At 48.4% G+C, this 9848-nt stretch overlaps 1 long non-coding RNA gene across 1 annotated transcript; it reads left to right on the top strand.

Moving 5' to 3' along the window:
* Window positions 1-1869: 1869 nt before the first annotated feature.
* LOC130206572 (uncharacterized) lies at window positions 1870-2536 on the top strand. Its single transcript, XR_008834146.1, has 3 exons — window positions 1870-1951; window positions 2274-2332; window positions 2449-2536. It is a non-coding gene; the product is annotated as an uncharacterized LOC130206572 (long non-coding RNA).
* The last annotated feature ends 7312 nt before the right edge of the window (window positions 2537-9848 follow it).

The following is a 9848-nucleotide window of genomic DNA, read 5'->3' as shown; positions in this document are numbered from 1 at the left end:
CTCACCTGTCCGTCAACACGGGTACCGCCCACTCCACTCATCTCTCCGTCAACACAAGTACCGCCCACTCCACTCACCTGTCCGTCAACACGGGTACCGCCCACTCACTCACCTGTCCGTCAACACGGGTACCGCCCACTCACTCACCTATCCATCAACACAAGTACCGCCCACTCCACTCACCTGTCCGTCAACACGGGTACCGCCCACTCACTCACCTGTCCGTCAACACGGGTACCCTCCCACTCCACTCACCTGTCCGTCAACACGGGTACCGCCCACTCACTCACCTGTCCGTCAACACGGGTACCGCCCACTCACTCACCTGTCCGTCAACACAGGTACCGCCCACTCCACTCACCTGTCCGTCAACACAGGTACCGCCCACTCACTCACCTGTCCGTCAACACGGGTACCGCCCACTCACCTGTCCATCAACACGGGTACCGCCCACTCCACTCACCTGTCCGTCAACACAGGTACCGCCCACTCACTCACCTGTCCGTCAACACGGGTACCGCCCACTCACTCACCTATCCATCAACACGGGTACCGCCCACTCACTCACCTGTCCATCAACACGGGTACCGCCCACTCACTCACCTGTCCATCAACACGGGTACCGCCCACTCCACTCACCTGTCCATCAACACGGGTACCGCCCACTCACTCACCTATCCATCAACACGGGTACCGCCCACTCACTCACCTGTCCATCAACACGGGTACCGCCCACTCACTCACCTGTCCATCAACACGGGTACCGCCCACTCCACTCACCTGTCCGTCAACACGGGTGCCGCCCACTCACTCACCTGTCCGTCAACACGGGTACCGCCCACTCCACTCACCTGTCCATCAACACGGGTACCGCCCACTCACTCACCTGTCCGTCAACACAGGTACCGCCCACTCACTCACCTGTCCGTCAACACGGGTACCGCCCACTCCACTCACCTGTCCGTCAACACGGGTGCCGCCCACTCCACTCACCTGTCCGTCAACACGGGTACCGCCCACTCCACTCACCTGTCCGTCAACACGGGTACCGCCCACTCCACTCACCTGTCCATCAACACGGGTACCGCCCACTCACTCACCTGTCCGTCAACACAGGTACCGCCCACTCACTCACCTGTCCGTCAACACGGGTACCGCCCACTCCACTCACCTGTCCGTCAACACGGGTGCCGCCCACTCCACTCACCTGTCCGTCAACACGGGTACCGCCCACTCACTCACCTGTCCGTCAACACAGGTACCGCCCACTCACTCACCTGTCCGTCAACACGGGTGCCGCCCACTCCACTCACCTGTCCGTCAACACGGGTACCGCCCACTCCACTCACCTGTCCATCAACACGGGTACCGCCCACTCACTCACCTGTCCGTCAACACGGGTACCGCCCACTCACTCACCTGTCCATCAACACGGGTACCGCCCACTCCACTCACCTGTCCGTCAACACGGGTGCCGCCCACTCCACTCATCTGTCCGTCAACACGGGTACCGCCCACTCACTCACCTGTCCGTCAACACGGGTACCGCCCACTCACTCACCTGTCCGTCAACACGGGTACCGCCCACTCACTCACCTGTCCGTCAGTGTTCCCAAACACTTGTGCACTCATGTATTGCGTCACATGACCTGTAGAGCCTCTGTGATGGTCCTGTGTGTGTGTGTGTGTGTGTGTGTGTGTGTGTGTGTGTGTGTGTGTGTGTGTGTGTGTGTGTGTGTGTGTGTGTGTGTGTGTGTGTGTGTGTGTGTGTGTGTGTGTGTGTGTGTGTGTGTGTGTGTGTGTGTGTGTGTGTGTGTGTGTGTGTGTGTGTGTGTGTGTGTGTGTGTGTGTGTGTGTGTTGCTGCAGAGCTTCCAGAGCAGTGTCAGTGATCAGCTGTCCAGACTCCATGAGAACTTCACCAGCCTGAACAGCCTGAACACCCAGATCCTGGTAATGAGGGGGGGGGGCGTTGGGGTCTCAGGTGTCTTCACTGAGATGAAGATGAGTTCAGGGTCGTTACCATTCAATGTAAATATTATATTAAAGAATAGAGAGGTGTCCAAAGTTATCACAGTTGGTTTACACGCCTCCCCCAGGTCCTAGTGCCCGGGTATGATGACGGGCAGAACACACACACACACACACGTAGCATGTTGGAGTTGTGTCATGTGTCCATGTGACAAACAATAGTTGAATAAAGTCACAACACGCATCCTGAGGGGCTGACCCCCCACGGTGGTCCTGGTCCAACGTGGTCCTCTTTGTCCTGCAGACTTTCCTCCAGTCTGAGAGGCAGCGACTGGGCTCCTTCTGTGAGGAGAACCTGCGCAGGTCAGTGTGGGTCTGGACCTGATCCGGGTCTCGTTTACATCCTGATCAGGTCTTCAGGATTTAGATTGCATGTGGTTGAAACCTGTTGGGACCTTCTGGATCTGGTGTCGCCTCAGGTTGAGGTCTTTGGAGTCCGGAGAGGCGCTGACGGAGCGCGGGGCCAGCCAATGAACCAGGACCTGGTCTGCTCTGGACCTGGACCAGGACCTGGTCCGGTCACATGTTCTCCTTCTTGAGTTCCAGGATCCGTTTGAATAAAAACTCAATGAAGCTTCAGCTTTCTGTCTTCTTTACATGAAGACAAACCAACAACTATGAAATATGTTTTATATATATATATTATATAATACATATATATTTTATATATATATATATAATATAATATATATTATATATATATTTTTTTTAAATAATATAGATATTATATATATTTGACATATATTATATTTATAAATATATTATATATATTTATAGTTATATCAATTATATATATTGATTTTTTTTAAACGCATTTAACGCATGCTCTCCTGAAGAAGCCGCCTTGGATCCAGAGGTGTTGGCTAACTACAGACCGATCTCTAACCTCCCTTCCTCTCCAAGGACCTGGAGGAAGTGGTCGCAAATCAGTTGTGTGACTTTCTACATCATAATAGTTTATTTGAGGAGTTTCAGTCACGATTTAGAAAACACCACCGAGACATGACAGGGTCAGGACTCCTCTCTGTACTGGTCTAGTTAGACCTTAGTCCTGATAGAGGCTATTTTTCTTTTTTAACCTTGGTTGAAAAGGGACCTTTGTCTTTTTAGACCTTTCCTGAAAAGGGTTTTGCTGGTCTTGTTTTTCTAAAAGGGCCTTTGCTGGTCTTTTGATTTCCTGAAAGGGCTTTTGCTTCTGTTAATTTTCCCTAAAAGGGCTTTTGACTGGTCTTGTTTTTCCCAAAAGGGCTTTTCCTTTGTCCTTTTTGGGACCCCTTTGGTTTTGTTAGAGGGCTTTTCCCTCTGTACTGGTTTTGTTAGCCCTTTGGGTCCTGATAGAGGACTCCCCTTTCGGGTTTTTGTTTGGGTCCTTTGGGGGCTTTGCTTTTTTGACCTTGGCCCTGTAAAAACCCCCGTAGGCTTTTGACCTTGGCCCTGTGGGAACCTTTTTTTTGCCTTTCCTGAAAGGGTCTTTGACTTTTTGGGGGAACCTTGGTCTGTGGGTTTTTTCTTTTTGGTTTTGGTCTGTGGGAACCTTACTTTTTGGTTTTGGTCCTGTGGGAACCTTACTTTTTGGCCTTGGTCCTGTGGGAACCTTACTTTTTTAACCTTTCCTGTGGGACCCCTGAGGGGGTTTTAACCTTGGCCCTGAAAAGGGCTATTCTGTAGGTCTTTTGCCTTGGCCCTGTAAAATTCCTTATTCTTTGTTTGGTCTGTGGGACCCCCCTTTAGGTCTTTTCCCTTTTTGGGCCCTTCTTGTTTCTTTTAAAATTTCCTTGGGACCTTTGTTGGTTTTTTTGGTCTGTGGGACCCCCCGGGTCTTTTCCCGGTCTGTGGGACCCTTTGCGGGGGTTTTTTTTTTGGGCCCTTTCTGTAGGTTTTTTTTGGGCCTTGGGGCCTTCTGTAGGCTTTTTAACCCCTGTAAAATTTTTTATTCTTTTAAATTTCTGTGGGACCCCCTTTAGGTCTTTTTTTGGCCCTGTGGGTTTTCCTTAGGCTTTTGCCCTTGGCCAAAAGGGTTCTTTATTCTTTTTAATTTTTTGAAAACCCCTTTTTTTGTTTTTTGGGAAAAATTCTTTTTTGGCCTTTTGGGGAAAACTTCTTGTACCTTGGCCTTGGGGCTTTTGACTTCTTGTTGCCTTGGGTCCTTGGTCCTTTAGGCTTTTGCCCTTGGCCCTGTAGAGGTCCTTTAGGCTTTTGCCCTTGTTGGGGGGACTTCCTGGGTTTTTGCCCTTGGTCTGTAGAATCCTTGACTTCTTTTTAACCTTGGCCCTGTAAAACTTCCTGTAGGCTTTTGCCCTTGGCCCTGTAAAACTTCCTGTAGGTCTTTTGCCCTTGGCCCTGTAAAACCTTTGTCTTTTTGGACCTTTTTTGGGTTCTTGTACTGGTTTTGTTAGACCTTTCCTGAAAAGGGCTTTTGCTGGTCTTGTTAGACCTTTCCTGAAAAGGGCTTTTGACTGGTCTTGTTAGATTTACCTTTGGGACTTCTTGACTGGTCTTGTTAGACCTTTCCTGAAAAGGTCTTTGCTGGTTTTGTTAGATTTATCTGAAAAGGGTCTTTGCTGGTCTTGTTAGACCTTTCCTGAAAAGGGCTTTTGCTGGTCTGTTAGACCTTCCTGATGGGTCTTTGCCCTTTTGTTAGACCTTTCCTGAAAAGGGTCTTTGCTGGGTTAGACCTTTCCTGAAAGGGTCTTTGCTGGTCTTGTTAGACCTTTCCGAAAGGTCTTTGCTGGTCTTGTTAGCCCTTTTAGCCCGTGGGGACCTTCTGTAGGCTTTCCTTGGTCTGTGGGGAACCTTCTGTAGGCTTTTGCCCTTGGTCTGTAAAACTATCCTGTAGGTCTTTTGATTTGGTCTGTAAAACTTTCTGTAGGCTTTTGATTTGGCCCTGTGGGGAACCTTTGTCGGGTTTGGACCTTTCTGAAACTTTTTTTGAAACCTTGGCCCTGTAAAACTATCCTGTAGGCTTTTGCCCTTGGTCTGTAAAACTTCCTGTAGGCTTTTGCCCTTGGTCTGTAAAACTATCCTGTAGGCTTTCCTTGGTCTGTGGGACCTTTTTGGTTTTTCCTTGGTCTTGGGACCCTTTAGGTTTTTCCTTGGTCCTTGGGCCCCTTTCAGGTTTTTCCTTGGTCCTGTGGGACCTTTGGGTTTTTCCTTGGTCTGTGGGCCCCTTTCAGGTTTTTCCTTGGTCCTGTGGGCCCCTTTTTAGGTTTTTCCTTGGTCTGTGGGCCCCTTTCAGGTTTTTGCCCTTGGTCTGTAAAACTTCCTGTAGGCTTTTGCCCTTGGCCCTGTAAAACCATCCTGTAGGCTTTTGATTTGGTCTGTAAAACTTTCTGATGGTTTTTGCCCTTGGTCCTGTAAAATTCCTGTAGGCTTTTGCCCTTGGTCTGTAAAACTATCCTGTAGGCTTTTGCCCTTGGCCCTGTAAAATTCCTGTAGGTCTTTTGCCCTTGGTCTGTAAAACTATTCTGTAGGCTTTTGCCCTTGGTCTGTGGGGAACCCTTTGTAGGCTTTTGCCCTTGGTCTGTAAAACTATCCTGTAGGCTTTTGCCCTTGGCCCTGTAAAACTATTCTGTAGGCTTTTGCCCTTGGCCCTGTAAAACTATCCTGTAGGCTTTTGCCCTTGGCCCTGTGGGCCCTTTTAGGTTTTTCCGGGGCTTGGGCCCCCTTTCGGGTTTTTCCTTGGTCCTTGGGCCCACCTGGGTTTTTTTGGTCCTTGGGACCCTTCCGGGTTTGGCCTTTTGTAAACCCCTTACGGGTTTGGAACCTTGGTCCTGTGGGGCCCCTTCTTGTTAGCCTTTTTGGGGGGAACCCTTTTGTTCCGGGGTTTGGGGCCCCCTTTTGGTTTTGTTAGACCTTTTTTGGGGGTATTTTGTCTGGTTTGGGCCTTTGGGTCTGATAGAGGACTCTCTCTGTACTGGTTTTTAGACCTTGGTCTGATAGAGGACTCTCTCTGTACTGGTCTTGTTAGCCCTTTGGGCCCTTAGAGGACTCTCTCTGTACTGGTCTTGTTAGACCGGTCCTGATAGAGGACTCCTCTCTGTACTGGTCTTGTTAGACCTTGGCCTTAGAGGACTCATCTCTGTATGGTCTTGTTAGACCTTGGTCCTGATAGAGGACTCTCTCTGTACTGGTCTTGTTAGACCTTGGTCCTGATAGAGGACTCTCTCTGTACTGGTCTTGTTAGACCTTGTCCTGAGGGGGACTCCCCTTGTACTGGTCTTTTTAGACCTTTTAAGAACCTCTCTGTACTGGTTTTGTTAGCCCTTTGGGTCCTGATAGAGGACTCTCTCTGTACTGGTCTTGTTAGCCCTTTGGGTCCTGATAGAGGACCCCTCTCTGTACTGGTCTTGTTAGCCCTTTGGGTCTGATAGAGGACTCATCTCTGTACTGGTCTTGTTAGCCCTTTGGGTCCTGATAGAGGACCCCTCTCTGTACTGGTCTTGTTAGACCGGTCCTGATAGAGGACTCTCTCTGTACTGGTCTTGTTAGACCTTGGCCTGATAGAGGACTCTCTCTGTACTGGTCTTGTTAGACCGGTCCTGATAGAGGACTCCTCTCTGTACTGGTCTTGTTAGACCGGGGGCCTGATAGAGGACTCATCTCTGTACTGGTCTTGTTAGACCTTGGCTGATAGAGGACTCTCTCTGTACTGGTTTTGTTAGATTGTCTGAAAAGGGCCCCTTCTGTACTGGTCTTGTTAGACCTTGGCCATAGAGGACTCTCTTGTACTGGTCTTGTTAGCCCTTTGGGTCCTGATAGAGGACTCTTTTGTACTGGTTTTTAACCTTGGTCCTGATAGAGGACTCATCTCTGTACTGGTCTTGTTAGCCTTTTAAAGGGCTCCTTTTTTTTAGCCCTTTGGGTCCTGATAGGGGTTCTCTGTACTGGTTTTGTTAGCCCTTTGGGTCCTGATAGAGGCCCTCTCTGTACTGGTCTTGTTAGACCTTGTCTGTAGAGGCCCTTCTCTGTCTTTTTTAGACCTTGGCCTGATAGAGGACCCCTCTCTGTACTGGTCTTGTTAGACCTTGGTCCTGATAGAGGACTCTCTCTTTGGTTTTTAACCTTGGTCCTGATAGAGGAATCTCTGTACTGGTCTTGTTAGACCTTGGCCTGATAGAGGACTCATCTCTGTACTGGTCTTTTAGCCCTTTTGGGGATAGAGGACTCATCTCTGTACTGGTCTTGTTAGACCTTTCCTGATAGAGGACTCATCTCTGTACTGGTTTTGTTAGACCTTTCCTGATAGAGGACTCCTCTGTACTGGTCTTTTTAAATTTTGAAAAACCATCTCTGTACTGGTTTTGTTAGACCTTGGTCCTGATAAAACTCTCTGTACGGTTTGTTGCCTTTGTTGAAAAACCCCTCTCTGTACTGGTCTTGTTAGACCTTGGTCCTGATAGAGGACTCTTTGTACTGGTCTTGTTAGACCTTGGCCTAAGGGACTCTCTTTACTGGTTTTGTTAGCCCTTTGGGTCCTGATAGAGGACTCATCTCTGTACTGGTCTTGTTAGACCTTGGTCCTGATAGAGGACTCCTTGTACTGGTCTTGTTAGACCTTGGTCCTGATAGAGGACCCCTCTTTACTGGTTTTGTTAGCCCTTTTCCTAAGGGACTCTCTCTGTACTGGTCTTGTTAGACCTTGGTCCTAAGGGACTCATCTCTGTACTGGTTTTGTTAGACCTTGGTCCTGATAGAGGTTCTCTGTACTGGTCTTGTTAGCCCTTTGGTTAAGGGTCTCTCTGTACTGGTTTGTTGCCTTTGGGGAAAAACTCCTCTTTACTGGTCTTGTTAGACCTTTCCTGAAAAGGGTCTTTTAGGCTTTTTGCCTTGTTGAAAAACTCTCTCTGTCTTTTTTTAGACCTTGGCCCTGATAGAGGACTCTCTCTGTACTGGTTTGTTAGACCTTGGTCCTGATAGAGGACTCATCTCTGTACTGGTCTTGTTAGACCTTGGCCCTGATAGAGGACTCATCTCTGTACTGGTCTTGTTAGACCTTTCCTGATAGAGGACCCCTCTTACTGGTTTTGTTAGCCCTTGGTCCGGGGACTCATCTCTGTACTGGTCTTGTTAGACCTTGTCCTGATAGAGGACCCCCTTTGTACTGGTCTTGTTAGCCTTGGGCCAAAGGGGGTTTTTCCTTGGCCTGATGAGGACCCCCCGGGTTTTTCCTTGGCCTGATAGAGGACCTCTTGTACTGGTCTTGTTAGACCTTGGTCCTGAAAAGGGCCTCTCTGTACTGGTCTTGTTAGCCCTTTGGGTCCTGATAGAGGACTCCCTGTACTGGTCTTGTTAGACCTTGTCCTGATAGAGGACTCATCTCTGTACTGGTCTTGTTAGACCTTGGTCCTGATAGAGGACTCTCTCTGTACTGGTCTTGTTAGACCTTGGCCCTGATAGAGGACTCTCTCTGTACTGGTCTTGTTAGAATTTGGGAAAACCTTCTGCTGGTTTGGTTTTAGTCCTGATAGAGGACTCCTCTCTGTACTGGTCTTTTGACCTTGTCCTGATAGAGGACTCTCTCTGTACTGGTCTTGTTAGACCTTGGTCCTGATAGAGGACTCTCTCTGTACTGGTCTTTTGGTTTTTTGGGGAAAACTCTCTTTTGGTCTTGTTAGACCTTGGTTGATAGAGGACTCATCTCTGTACTGGTCTTGTTAGGGTTAAAAAACTCATCTCTGTACTGGTCTTGTTAGACCGGGGGCCGATAGAGGACTCCTCTTTTCTTGTTAGACCTTGGTCCTGATAGAGGACTCCTCTTTTTTTTGGTTTTTGAAATTTTTTTTTGTTTTTAAAAAAATTCTTTTGTTTTTTTTTAATTGGTCCGATAGAGGACTTCTCTGTACTGGTCTTGTTAGACCTTGGCCTGATAGAGGACTCTCTCTTCCCTTTTGTTGTTGGTCCGATAGAGGACTCTCTCTGTACTGGTCTTGTTAGACCTTGGCCTGATAGAGGACCCCTCTCTTACTGGTCTTGTTAGACCTTGGTCCGGAACTTCTCTGTACTGGTCTTGTTAGACCTTGGCCTGATAGAGGACTCTCTCTGTACTGGTTTGTTAGACCTTGGTCCTGATAGAGGACTCTCTCTGTACTGGTCTTGTTAGACCTTGTTGAAAACCTTCTGTTTTTGGTTTTTTGGGAAAACCTTTTTTTTGGTTTTGGGAAAAACCCCCTTTTTTTTGGGGCCTTTGGTTAAAGGGAACTCCCTTTCTGGTTGAGCCGGGGGAAAACTCTTCCTGCTTTTTTTAATTGTTAAAAAACTCCCTGCTGGTTGGTTTTTTTGGAAAACCCCTCTTTTTTTGTTAGACCTTTTGATAGAGGCTCATCTCTGTACTGGTTTGTTAGCCTTGTCCTGATAGAGGACTCCTCTTTTTTTTTAACCGGCCATAGGGGACCCCTTTTTTTGGGTTTTTCCTTGGTCCTGATAGAGGACTCATCTCTGTACTGGTCTTGTTAGACCTTGGTCCTGATAGAGGACTCATCTCTGTACTGGTCTTGTTAGACCTTGGTCCTGATAGAGGACTCTCTCTGTACTGGTCTTGTTAGCCCTTTTTATGGGGACTCATTCTGTACTGGTCTTGTTAGACCTTGGTCCTGATAGAGGACCCCTCTCTGTACTGGTCTTGTTAGCCCTTTTTTAAAGGGGCCCCTCTTTGGTTTTGTTAGACCTTGGTCCTGATAGAGGACCTCTCTGTACTGGTCTTGTTAGACCTTGGTCCTGATGAGGACTCTCTCTGTACTGGTCTTGTTAGACCTTGGTCCTGATAGAGGACTCATCTCTGTACTGGTTTTGTTAGACCTTGGTCCTGATAGAGGACTTCTCT

Source organism: Pseudoliparis swirei, chromosome 16 (genome assembly GCF_029220125.1).
Source record: "Pseudoliparis swirei isolate HS2019 ecotype Mariana Trench chromosome 16, NWPU_hadal_v1, whole genome shotgun sequence".
NCBI classification, from domain to species: domain Eukaryota; kingdom Metazoa; phylum Chordata; class Actinopteri; order Perciformes; family Liparidae; genus Pseudoliparis; species Pseudoliparis swirei.
Note: the sequence above shows the minus strand (reverse complement) of the source record. Positions and strands in the feature narration are given on the sequence as shown.